General features: G+C 35.6%; 2 protein-coding genes across 7 annotated transcripts in view; one reads left to right on the top strand and one right to left on the bottom strand.

The window, feature by feature from the left end:
* The window catches only part of LOC148955395 (uncharacterized), a 284,254-nt gene that overhangs the window by 137,255 nt on the left and 133,328 nt on the right, over positions 1-13,671 (top strand). The window lies entirely within an intron of this gene.
* The window catches only part of LOC148955397 (dual specificity protein phosphatase 8-like), a 110,931-nt gene that overhangs the window by 64,646 nt on the left and 32,614 nt on the right, over positions 1-13,671 (bottom strand). The window lies entirely within an intron of this gene.

Below are 13,671 nucleotides of genomic sequence, written 5' to 3' on the forward strand. Positions count from 1 at the left end.
CAATTCATGTGAGGCACTTCTCATAAAAAGTTTGAAAATATGGCCAACAATGCTTTTTTAGGGCCTTAGGTGCCCTCTTCTGGTGAAAAATCCACTAGTCTAACCCTATCATATGGCGTGCAGCTATTTGATACTATATAGCCGTTAGAATCACTAGAGAAACGGTCTATAATAACGACTCATTTTTATAGACTGCGTGCATATTCAAGGACTTGTGGTCTTTCGCAAGCCAGTTTGGCCTCCGAGACTAAGAAATTATATCTATATCTCTTCAATATCTCTCAGAATTTTCGTTCCATAACGTTTCAGCCAAAATCACATTTTTACGGACCAAATTTCTGGAATTCGGCATTTTCCTGAGGCATGGTCTCTTTTGGGTACTCCTATGTTAAACGGACTCTTTTACATACTGCAATGGAAACCTGTCACGAAAAACCCGTTTTTGACGGCATAATTCAAGACACCGCTATAGAGTAATACAATGTATAGCGTGGTTTTCATTGCGTATACGATAATTAAACTGTTGTTTTTTGGGGTTTTGGGGGGGGGAGGTACCTAGGTTCGGTTAGGTTACGTAACAATATATGCTATGCTTTGCCCCCCCCCCACCTAATGTGCAAATATATAGCCCAAATTTGTTTCTAAACTATTATATATTCATCCTATTTTATTTTACTTCATTGGCATTAACCAAACGTCCGTTTAACATAGGAGTACTCTCTTTTGTTACTTAAAGACCGCAAAAGGTGTTTAAGTTTTAATTCGAATGAAATATCTTCGAATAACCTAAGATGAACAGTTTAATAAAATCTCCCTGAGAAAAAAAAGCGTGAGAAAGTTCTTCTCTTGAAAAATAAGAAAATTCATGTTTTGTAGATACCGTAGTGGCTTTACGGTTCTCATACATAAAAATTTCAGCACATAATTTTCAGCAGGATCTCACCTCTTTTTGGGTGAGTTTACCGCATTTTTTTCTTTCTGGGTTTGCGCAAATTTTCATAGGCTAATGAATTTTGATTGACAATTTTAAAATAAATGTATGTTGCAAATTTTGAATCAGCACAAACAAATAATTTTGTCGTTTCATATGTTGTAATAAAAACTTCATTTTTTTATAGTTTCGATTCCTTTATTCGATTCCTTTCCAGGGGGGGGGTGTCTGAATATCAAACATGCCTTCTAAGTTCATCTTTTTCGCAGTTCCAAGTAGATCTATTTCGAACAAAAATATTTTCTTATTGACGCTACCATGGACGCCAGCAAAGGAGCAGCACCCCCTCCTACTACAACTACACAACGGGGAATTACTACAACGCAGCGCCCATGTTAAAGCTAAGTCTAAAAATAATCCTCAGGGATAAGAGACAGAGATAAGGTGCGTTTAAAAGCCAAATTCCACCACCTAATTTACATCTCAGAACCCTACGTGGGCCACACAAGTCCGCCACGCGTAGCAAAGTTTCCGCCACGCTTGACAATCGCGCCACCTGGTGTACGTGAAGTCTGAGAGTGGGCACAACCTCGCGAAGCGAAATTAGAGATTACAGTCAAGCCTTCCCCACCCCACCTTCAATATTTATCTGAAGGCTCATTAAATTTGGAAAATTGGGCATAAATACACTTTTTGAGGTTTCAACCCTCCCCCCCCCACTTCCTGCACAAATATCCACTGATCCTCCTACATAAAAACTGATGCGCAATTTCACACCATCGGACATGCAAATTTATGAAGCATCAAATGAGTCAAATCAGTTACATGAATAAAGTCATTATATGAATATAACGAATGCGCTGCCGCGCTAATTTATGACCCCTGAAACTGTGAAGATCAATAAATAGTTGTCCGAATATTTTAATTTCATTAGCCAAACCAGAATTTTCACTCGGTAGCATTTTAGCTTACTTCAGGCTGAAATTGTTACTTTGTACGGCGAAATGGCAGAAAACACCCCTGTGTTATAGCGCAATCTCATCTGCTAACAGGGGGGGGGGGCTAGACTTTCAAATTTCTGGACATTACTCTTCTCGAAAAAAAACTCACTTTTTTGTAGATGGGTACTTGAAACCTTCGCGAAAGGTACTCATACTTCTTAAATCTGATAAAATAATTTCCAAGACCAATTCCCTTCTCGGAAGATTTTCTCTATTCTTGTCGAGAATTAGGCAAATTTTCTTAGGTTCGTCACTGACTACCTTGGCTGACTTCAAACTCAATGAATTTCACATACTAAGAGCAACGAAAAGAGCCGATTCTCTGATGTATAATGTGCATCAAAACTCCTTTTTAAGAATTTCGGTTACTATAACAACGAGTCGCTCCCTACTTACACAGTGGTCAGTCCTTACCACCCCAGTAGTGGTCGGTTTCAGAGTTGCCAGGTGGGGCGCATTTGCGCTATTTGGGAGTTTTTTATAGACGGTTGCGCATTGTTTTTTTTTTTGGAAAATCCTTCATTCGGTGCATTTTTAAAAGAAAAATTGCGTCTTCGGTGCATTTTCACTTTTTTTGTTACGTTTTTGAATTTATCTTACAATTATATTAGGCTTTTGAATAATGAGGAAGTTTCACATTTTCTAAGTAATCTATTTTTTCCCCAGTGAAAAAATCTGCTGTTCCTATTTTAATTACACTGACATGGGTATCGGAATTTATTCACGTCGCGGTCATTTAATCTTATCAAACAATCACTCAGTTATTAGGATGAGAAAATATCCAATTCGCTTACTCGCATAGTAAGTTAAGATAACATTCTCTCTCATGAGCATAAGATTATCATTTGTTTAGTGACAAGTGACAATAGTCAGTTAGTCACCTCACCAACTTTCAATTTCATCAGTTGACTTTGAATCTTGTTCCGTTAACAGTCATACTAAAATTATATGGAGAAGGAGCTAGTTTAATTAGTTAATGCTAATGAAATAAAACAAAATATGATGAAAATATAAAATTTAGAACCACATTTGGGCTATATATTTGCATATTAAGGGGGTGGGTGGGTAAAGCATAGCATATATTGAATACGTAACCTAATCTAGGTACTCCCCCCCCTAAACCCCAAAAAACAATAGTTTAAATATTGTAAACGCAATGACAAACCACACTTTGTGATCCAATTCCCTACTGACTGATACCCGTTTGACTAGTTTCCTTTAGCATCTATCTTGCGTGTGTATCAGCTAATTGACTAGTACCGATGATATATATATTATTTTTTCCGTAACAACCTTACCCCCCTCCTTCTGATTGGTTTGACATTTTTTTTTAAATATATTCCTAGGGCTATATCCCGGACCATCAGGGGGGGGGGTGGCTGTATTTTCAGAAAAGAGGCCATGATATTTGGAAATAGTATATATAATTTAATAAATAATTTAATGGTACTGCTTGTGTGTTTAGCATGTTTTCTTCAGAAAAGGACAATCACTAAATAGTTGGCTTTAGAAAACGACAACTAGAGTAATGCCCATTTTTATGAAGAGGATAACAGTCTTGTAGCTGTATAGGGCTTAAAGTTTAATTAAAAACTTATTCATAGGGACCACGCAGGCTGGACTGGGGTCCCAACTCCCTGAAAACGTGAATTTCTCGGCATTTCTTTATTAAATTATAGGTTTTTTATTATCCCCCTTAATTATCTTAATTAAATCATTTCCAGTTCACTTTTATTAACTCGCTGATCTTTTTGTTCCATCTTCCTTTTGTTTCTTTGTCACACAATTTTTTTTAATATGTGAACTATTTTTCAACCACTTTCGAATGTTCAATTACTTCCCACTTTTATCAGTGTAGCGCAACGGTAAGAGCACATCCCAAGGCTGTGTTAACTTAGGTTGTAATCTTGGATGAGTTATATTTCTTTTTGAATTGGAAAATTATGAATTTGAAAATATTAAATATAAGTGAAAATTCGGGGAAAAAAATCAATTCGTTTTTGCATAGTTTGATCTTTTTTATTTGTATTCCTCAACTCATAGCTTTTTCCGTTTATGCATCTAAAACCTAGATAAATTTGGTGTTTATGTTATGTAAAACCCAATGCTTTTTGTGTCCCTCATGCTCGTTTATATCCATATATTCTTGAGAAAAAAAAAGTTCTCTACTTTTTAGTTCATTTTGAAAATGAGTTTAATTTTTTTTTTTTTTATTGTTTGATCTTCTCCCCTAAAATTTCTTTGTACGTGTCTGGACTTGTCAGACCCATCAAAACAGCTTCAGGGTGACATTCTTGGGTTTGAATTGTGTGAACTCTTCTTTTATTTCTGACTTTCTTTTGGTTGGAAATTACGATTCAAATTACAAACGGAAAAATGCGTATTATGCAAAATAACCGTTGTTTCGTATAGGAACTGAAGACAACGATTAAAATATTTTTTGTTCGATAATATAAAAAAAACTGTCTCTCGGAATTGCTTAAATCTTCATGTTCTAACGATGCAAATTTGAAGCTAGATGAGGTGAGACTGAGACTGAGCCAATCTAAAATATTAGACGGGAAGGGAGCGATTAAAATAATTTTTTGGGTGTTTTTAAGATGCTGGATTTATTAAGATCGTTTTTATTGAAATTTGACAATAAAAAAAAATCTAGTTGATTTTCTTCTTTTAATCAAAACTCTAAAGTATTACGTTCCATTATTTGTGTCACCTGATGGTTATTTATTACAACAACAATGTATGTTCAATACCGAAAAATTTGCACTTAAAACAACAACAACAAGCTAATCACAAAAGTATTCTGTGGAGATATGCACGTATCGGTTGTAAGGTGTTCTTTTGTGCAGGTAAAATGGAAGCAGCACTTGCAGTTGAATAAACAGGAATTTCGTTAAGAAGCATGAATTGTTATTATTATATACTTTTTAGGCAGCTTTTAAAAGTTGGAGGTAAGATTTTTAATGAGATTACGTAAAAATATATTTTTCAAATTATACAGGCAATAAATGTCCCATCCTCCATTTAAGTACCGCTCTTGATAGTGAAATTAAGGCACCCTCCCTTGAATAGAGACTTTCCTATCAAAGGTTACGAAAAAAGTTACGTTTTTAACAGTTGGACGTTACGAAATTTTTTGGTCTGGTGGAAACCCTGTATATGATATTAGGAAATGGTTCTAGGAAAGATTACGTACGAAAGGTTACGTCCAAAATTACAGCTACTCAAGCCCTCAAGCTGACATTCACACTCAAAATTTGTTTCATACACACATTTAGTGAAAAGATGGACATGTTACACATTGCTATGATCGGAATTACATTAGGGTTGATTGTCTGTTTAGCCCATAGGCCCCAGACGACGGCCCTAGATAGGCATAATGTTTGACCCCCCCCCCCCCCGAAACCCGTTTGAATTGATATATTATATATCTTTCAAATTTAGGGGGATACTACAGATGGAGGATACAGAGGGAAGATGCATATGCAGACGGAAGTGTTGAAGCAACATTTGGTCGGCTTCGTCAGCGAAAAAGTTGCAGAAGCAATATTATGGTTTTGCTTCATTGTTATTGATTAAACACGATAGCTGTCAACAAATCTTAAAATATAAAATAAATGAGAGCAAAAAATACTTTTTTAACAGGTAGGCACCGATTTACTGAATCCTCAAATATCGTAAATTTCAAATAAGTATTAGGCAGCAACAAGAAGCAAATAATATTCAGACAATAATGATTAAAGCATTTCCGAGTATTTCATGCACAAAAAAATTAGAATTTAAAATTCCCGGGGGAAAACATCTCATAGCTTTACATCTGTATAAAAAAGGTGTCAGTAGAACCTTTGCCAAAAATATTTGAGGCAACATTAATGACAGATTCAAAGCACGTTTACTTTTTATCTTTCCACGCTGCAGAGTGAATAAACATTCTATTATGGCGCGTGAGTCACATGATACAAGCCTAATCTTCTTCTTTTTTAATGACCACACAACTCCCCACCCATAACCACCCTCCACCCCAAAACTCTTCGCCTGACAGAGTTCTAAATACTCCTTATTCGATTTAAACTCCTAAATTTCAAATTTCGAGACTTGTGATGCTGAGATTGGAATATTAGCGTCCTAGAACAAAAAGGGGTAAATAGTCTACATTATTCACAAATAGATTTCAACCATACCTTGAGTTCAAGGGGTGTCTGAACAAGGATCTCATTGCGATGTAGAATTCTGAAAGCAAAACAAGACAAGTACATATTTAAACAATATTATTTGGTTTATCCGAAACTGGTATTGGAGGGTTCTGGAGTCCCTCTAATAACAAATGGACAGGGGCGGATCCAGGACTTCTTTAGGGGGGGAGGGGTGCAAAATAGGTTGATCCGATAAACTTGCGTTAGGAGCAAGTTTAATTAACGCAAACTTGCGTTAATTAAGTAAATTACACTACTTTAGACTACGTTAGGGGGGGGGGCCTCGTCCACCTGGATCCGCCACTGCAAATGGGAGGGGAGACTTGCAATGCATAGATCGTTAAGCAAAACACAGTGTAAAGATATTTCTCCTCACAAGGCTCACTAGGTGATTGTTCTAGGATCTCGGTAGCCGATCCTACGGAAATTTCAAGATATCTCACTGTTCAATTTTTTTTTTTTAATCGTGTCTGACCAAATTTTTGAAAAATAATCGGAAGTATTTTACCTTATCGAGGAGTAAGGGTGGTGGAAATTTATAGCTGGGAGATGTGTAAGCGGACAATATAGAATTTAGAGCAATGCCTTAATAGTTTTCATATTTACCATGATCGATTTTCAAATGCAAGCACATATTCCCGGAAAATCAGAAATTTAAACAAAACCATCCAGCAAATTTATTTGTCCTACGAAACGAGGACACGAAACAAATGTCCGTGAAATTTAGTCACTTACGTGAGGCTATACAGAGGGTAGCAAAAGCTAATATTTCTCTGGAGCAGTGGTTCTCAAACTTATTTAGATACTGTACCCCTTTTAACCCACAAAACATTTTTGGTATCCCTTCTGACTCTCAATTACCGGCACTAAGTAAACTATAGCTAAAATGTAAATAAAATTGCCAGTCTAGAGTTAAAGGGTTGTTTTATTTTTTTGTTGGCCAGCCGCGTATCCCCTTAAAACCTTTTGCCCTGTACTCCCAAGGGGTACACGTACCACAGTTTGAGAACCATTGCTCTAGAATACAGGTCAGAGTCCAGTTTGTTACTGATCATCACAGAATATTACATTCTGTTTGTTTAATAGCTGAAGAATCGAGTTGGAACTTTCAGGAGAAGTTTTTCCGGGGGTGGGGGTAGTGTACTTGTGATTTTTATTTGGGGAAGGGGGGGATATTTTTTTCTCTTATCCTTACGAAATAGCAAATACTACGGTTTTATCTTTTTGTACATGTTATCCGACAGGATTTTCGGCTAGTTGTTAAATAAAACCTAACTTTTTGTTTCGTGAAATACAGAAAGATGTTTAAGATTAAAAACACAAGAGGGAGATAAGGGACATTCCACCATTAGCCAAATTCCTCTATAAGCTAGGATTCACCTTCCAATTTCCAGGGGGCATTTACTTTTCTGTTGCTGGAATATGCTTAGTAATCACTATGATTTTTTTTTAGCAAAGCATGAGTTAAATCATACTACAAAGAGCATCGGATACAGAAGTAAATACCTTTTAAAATTAATCATAAATCTGTACGTTTCTAAATTTAAAGTTGTTCTTCAATCTTTTAGAAAAAACTTGGTTCATATCTAAAAAAAGTGCAGCGTTGAGTATTACACAAAACTTTGTTGTTAGTAAATCCTTGTCTTCTAACTGAGAGGAATCCAATGTTTCGTGTCCTCATTTCTTTGGACAAATTAATTTAGAGAGTAGTTTGCTTCTTTGTCTCATTTTCCAGACATTCCAGTTTATACTTTAGAATGTATCAACTTATATAATAAAATGTAAATGTTTATTCGTAACCCGGTAGCCGTTCCGCTTGAGGATGGTCTCAAAACGACACCCACAATACAAATTATGGTGGAAAATGCAAGTCTTTTGTGAATAACGTAGCTCACAAATTGAGTTGTGTTTAAGGACACTTATATTCCAAATATTCCATCTTTTCTCTTTTAAACTTAACAATTTTGACTTTGATACAAATTGCAAACTATTTCTAAGGGCCTTTCAAAGGCCTTCTCATTTGTGGAGAGAGGGAAAGGTATTAAAATACCAATCAGAAGGGTTTATTTTAGTGGCTTATTTGAGCGGCCAGAATTTTAGTGGTGCCAAATAGGAGCACCAGTCCAATCCGTATCACAGTGACTTCGCATTGGCTACGCGGGCCTATTACACTAGTGTACACACAACGTCCATAAGAACGTAAACTTGTTTTATATTGGTTGATTATTTTTAGCTGACCAATCCAGGCCGTTCTAGATTCTAAGGTTAAGTAGCTTACGTTACGGAACTGCAATATGAAACCACTAATAAGATTCGCTCTTTCTTTCAGAATTTAAAACAAGGTATTAGAAAAAGCTTTAGTCACGGTTTTGGTATTCAGTAAGCATTTGTCTTTACTTTGTTTGGCAAGCTATTTGATTTACAAACACAGCCAAAAGGGTCCTAAACCCAAACATGGTAAGAACCACTTAATTCAACCATTTTTGTTCTTCGATATTACTACCTAAAACATTGGCAGGCTGCGTGGACAATGAGGTCATACTACGATACGAGGAACCGAGAAACCAAACATAAAAGAGTATAAAAAAGATAAATAAATGATAAAGATGCCTTAGCATGTAGTATGCACCTACAAACATTATAATAATATGTTCATTACAATACAAGCATATCATTATGTTAATAATATTCGTTCATAATGTGCATGGGTTCCATATAATGCCGCCACCATTAATTAAAAGGTCATATTTCCATCTTAATTGATTCTATGCAAGGCGCAAAAACAGATGGGCCGTCCCAAATTCCGAATCAGCTCAAATCATGGTTGCAGCAATAGCTGCAACCTATTAAAGGGTGAACCAGGATCCATAGTAGCTACAAGTGAAAAAAAAAATCACCCATCTGACGTTGAGTCAGGGATGAAAACTATTATTTCGGTTAATCTTAAAAATAAAAGTTTATTTTTTTTAAATAATGGAATTCCGAAAAAGGGCTTGAAACTTCTCAAAAACTGCGCCGTATAGAAATAAAAAACGCACTTTTGGAATCACCATGGTTGGAAACCTTGCATAGATGAATTACAGTCACAACCTAGAAAATTACGTCTTTGCATGAAAAGCACTGCACATGTGTCTTCTTTTTTCTTCTTCTTCTGAAATCTAATTAACACTTAGTTACTTACTTCTTCTTGTCTTCCATCCCAAGGTGATGGTCTCCAACCAGTTGTCGTAGAATGCTGGTAGAGGGCTAGTTTGAAAGAAAATCGTAATATCTACGTTTCCTTTTTAAGTAACAAATTAGATCATCCCACAAAAAAGTGGCGTTTTCTGCCATTTATTGCGAAAATGATATTTTTCAATAGCATTTTAATGCTTATTTATTATTTCACTGGCAATTAGCATTTCACTGGCATTTTGATGCTTATTAAGCATCAGAATGCCAGTGAATAGAAGCTCTAACATAGCCAATCGATTACTCATGGTCTAAAACCCTAGACAGGAAGTTTAAAGCCCCTCCCCCATTTTCAAAACACAGTAAAGTAGCAATTTCTGCCGTCTTGTGTCACAGCATCATCAATTTGTGCCCAAAAAGTGTTAAAATGTTAGCATTCCTGAATTCCTTGAGTTTAAAGTACACGAGACGAGTTTACAAGCTAACTCGCCGACTTACAAAAAGCTGGTGAGTACGCCAGTAGTCGAGTACAGACATAATGTCTCTCTTGCTCAGCAGCCAATTAGCTGGCACGTGGAAAACATGTGTTTTCGCCTACTGTAAAGGCCAATGTCCCTCAATTCAATGCAAAAAAATGTAAAGTGAAACTAGGTATTTTTTTTAATATAAATTTTAAAACTGCAAAAATAAATACATATGAAACCCTCATCATATTATGAACTTGGAAACTGAGTAACGACCATATTTTCATTGGCAGTCTGTTTAGTATTATCTAATTTAATTGACAATACAATTATTGCTTTGATATGTGTCAATCGAGATTCAACAAACTTTACAAGAATGATACAATTTTGAATAATCTTTGCAAAATTATCAATAAAACAAAGCAGTACCATTTTACCACTAGACGGCTTCTGAAGTAAAGACTAAAAGTAAATGAATAGTGTCATTCGGTTCCCCGTTCAATACTGTTCCCAAATATAATGATCGCTACCGTGACCAGGGTTGCCACCGTCAGTAGGATTTTACTAGATCTAGTAAAAAAACAAACAAGAAAACTAAGAAGATCTAGTAAATTTCCCGAAATCTAGTAAAACTAGTAAAAAGTCTTGATTTATAGTAAACAAAACTTTTTTTTATTTTCCATGAATTCAGGGGAAAAAAATTATCATAAACATATGACAATGTATAATTTTTTCTTGTCTGTTTTACAATTTACAAGTTTGCTTGTCTGTCTTAGAGACAGACAAGCAGTCACCTATTTTCATAAACAGACACTTCACTTCCGGCGTCTAAAGGTCAACGAAATCAGCTTTCTGTGTATCATATCTTACCAACTAAAAATGAAGCTATAATGACAATTGGATTTGTGATGATTGGGAATCTATTGGAACCAAAACAAAAGTCAACCACCCGAGGGGATTAGGTGAATATCCTCAGTTTGAAAATTTTTATTGAGGAAAAAGGAGCCTCCTGAGAGAAATTTAAAGTAAGAAGAAATGTTACATTATATATATATATATATATATATATATATATATATGTATATATATATATATATATATATATATATATATATATATATATATATATATATATATATATATATATATATATATATATATATATATATCCAAAAAAAGGATTTTTGAACTTGTAGGTTTCCTGAATTTTCAATCATACTATGAAAACGAAAGAAAAGAGGAAAAGAGAAAAAAATGAAAAAAAAATTGTGAAAATCGTATAGATTATCCTCCTATAGTAAAAATCGATGCTTGATGGTGCGCGAAAAATTTTCCAAACATTTTTTTGGAGCATTTAGTAAAATCAGATGCGATCTAGTAAATTTTTCCTCTCCGATTTAGTAAATTCTTCCAGGTCAGGGCTCAACCCTGACCGTGACGTTTTTAATTACTTTAGCTACAACCGCAACTCCGACTAGCACCATCTCGTCCGACATCTTCAGGACCGCTGCAACTTGTGGCAAAAGCTAGTATAGTGCGCATGGGAAGCTTACAAGCTAGCTCAAGCAAAAGCCGGCGAGTGGAGCGTTAAGTCGCCGACAATTCAACTTTTTCCAGAAGGTTTTTGCAAGCAGATAACAGAGCGAGTGCCTCGAGTAAACTGAACTGGTTTACGAGCTGCTTTACAAAAGCCGACTTGAAGCTTCTAAATTAGTCTCGTGTACAGTCTTAACACAGACCTTTATCAAATCATATACTATAGTTCTTCCAAAATAGATCATATTTGGCTCTTTAGGGAACGAGGTAAGTTCTTTGTCAGGCACATATAAATGAGGGGGGGGGTAATTAGGAAAGTGGCAGAAAACAAGCAAGTTTGTCAAAACAGCGAACGAGGAAAAAAATGTTTGCCCTCCGAACACACTACATCTGTGTTTTTTTAAGCAATGGCTTTTCAGACAAACTGTCTTCTATATTTTAAAAGAAAGTAATAGATCCAGGTGAATGAAACTTTCTGGAATTAGCTCAAATATCAGTTCCTGGAAATCAACCAAAGTTTCCTTCACCTGGAGGTTAACTGCTTTCTTTACAATGTCAGAAAAAAGTATATCCGAGAGTGATTTGTTCGCCCAGAGGGTTTATTTTGAATAAGTAATGTTTTTATTGAATAAGGCGGTGAATCAATCAGATTGTTTGTATCTGGACTATATTTTTATAAACCTTTACCGTCTTATACTCCCCCCTCGAGAGTTACTTGTAGACATGTGTTAATATTTAAGCAAGTGGAACTCATGAAACTCGAAATATATGAAAAACACAAAGGTTATCCAAGTTCACCAAACTCAGTGCCTTTTGGAGGCGGAAGGGATGAAGATAGATAGTTAACAAAAACTGAAGCGCATGGTGAGGAGTTTAACCTGAGGCACACATAGGATGACAAATTATAGGGTAAAACATAAAAGAAGCTTAAGATTTCAAAGGAGGGTAGAAGAGGCATGGATTATATATAAACAGCTTTAAAAGATTTCTAGTTGATTGGTTGTCTCAGAATTTTTAATCACCGGTATTGTAGCCTTACTTCGTCAAAATTGTTGTTATGTGGCAGAAAATGGCACTTGGTTGTGGTGCAATCTCTTTCACCACTTAAAAAAATGACAATTTCCATTCAAATGAGCAATCTCATGATTATCTAAGACCTTTGAATCAGTAAGATTACCTCTGGAAAAAGAAAGAAAAATAGGAGATACAATAGTTATACTCAAGAATGTATCCAGGATTTTTTCGTGGTGGGGGTTAAAAAAAATTAAAAACACATTAAAAATTTAATTATATTCATTTTCTTGCGTTTTTACGAGTCAGACAAATATTTCGAAGGGGGGAGGGGGTAATCTCTTTTGTTACTTAAAAGAGCACTATATATAATAATACCCGATCAAATGAGCCCTCTCCCAATATTCTCTGACCAATGGCTCGGTACTATCAAGCCTGGATAAAAAACGGAAAATAAAGACACATTCTATGGAAAAATGTAATCTTCCTTGTTGTTCAAGGGGAGAGGGTGCTGTAAGTCTCTGTTTAAAGTTTTCGATAATATCAATTTTAATGGTGTATTTTGATTTGACGCCATAATCCATTGGTTTCACGCTCTTTTTTGAAATTAAAAAAAGGCTTTTTACTGGGTTGCAGCTACTGCTAGAACCATGATATGCATTTAATTCTTTCAACAAAAGAGGAAGTTAATTTTATGGATTCACAGCCACTGTAATTTTTGGAGCTACAGCTTTTGAGCCCCACAAGAAGGATGAATCACCAAATGACGTATTCGTCTTGAAATTCTGCTTTGATATTGCTCAAATTCAAAAGACAAGCATGTCTTTTGACAGTTTAACCTTCTCATGGACAGTAAAAGCAGATGTGAACTTTAGAATGAAGGATGACATTCATCACAATTCAAAAAGTTTCCAACGTCCTTTATATATCACTGTAAACTTCCACTAAAGTCCACTAGTAGCTTCAAGAAGTCCACTAAAGTAGTGTTAGAGCTCCAAGGCAAGCATTCAGAATAGCTAAGTTTTGCAACATATGGTGGAGGGTAAAACACTTGGAGCCAACTGTAGCTTCACCATGATTAACTACAATTGAATGATAAAACACTCACTGACAGGCCAGCAAGTCAAATGACATGATTTTAGCTCGAAAATTGACTGGCCAGACAAAAAACTTTTGGTAACCCTGCCATCATCACAAGAGAGTATACACTGATTTGTCTCTAATACACTGCCTTACAGTTTTTGAACATCATCTCTGACCTAACTTAACCTAACCCCCTACACCCCCTAATGTGCAAATATATAGCCCAGATTATACAAGTCAAATATATTCTGTCACTCGTCACTTGTCCTTGTGGCTATGAA

Source organism: Artemia sp. Qi Xiang Cuo, chromosome 2, assembly GCF_049724085.1.
Source record: "Artemia sp. Qi Xiang Cuo chromosome 2, ASM4972408v1, whole genome shotgun sequence".
NCBI classification, from domain to species: domain Eukaryota; kingdom Metazoa; phylum Arthropoda; class Branchiopoda; order Anostraca; family Artemiidae; genus Artemia; species Artemia sp. Qi Xiang Cuo.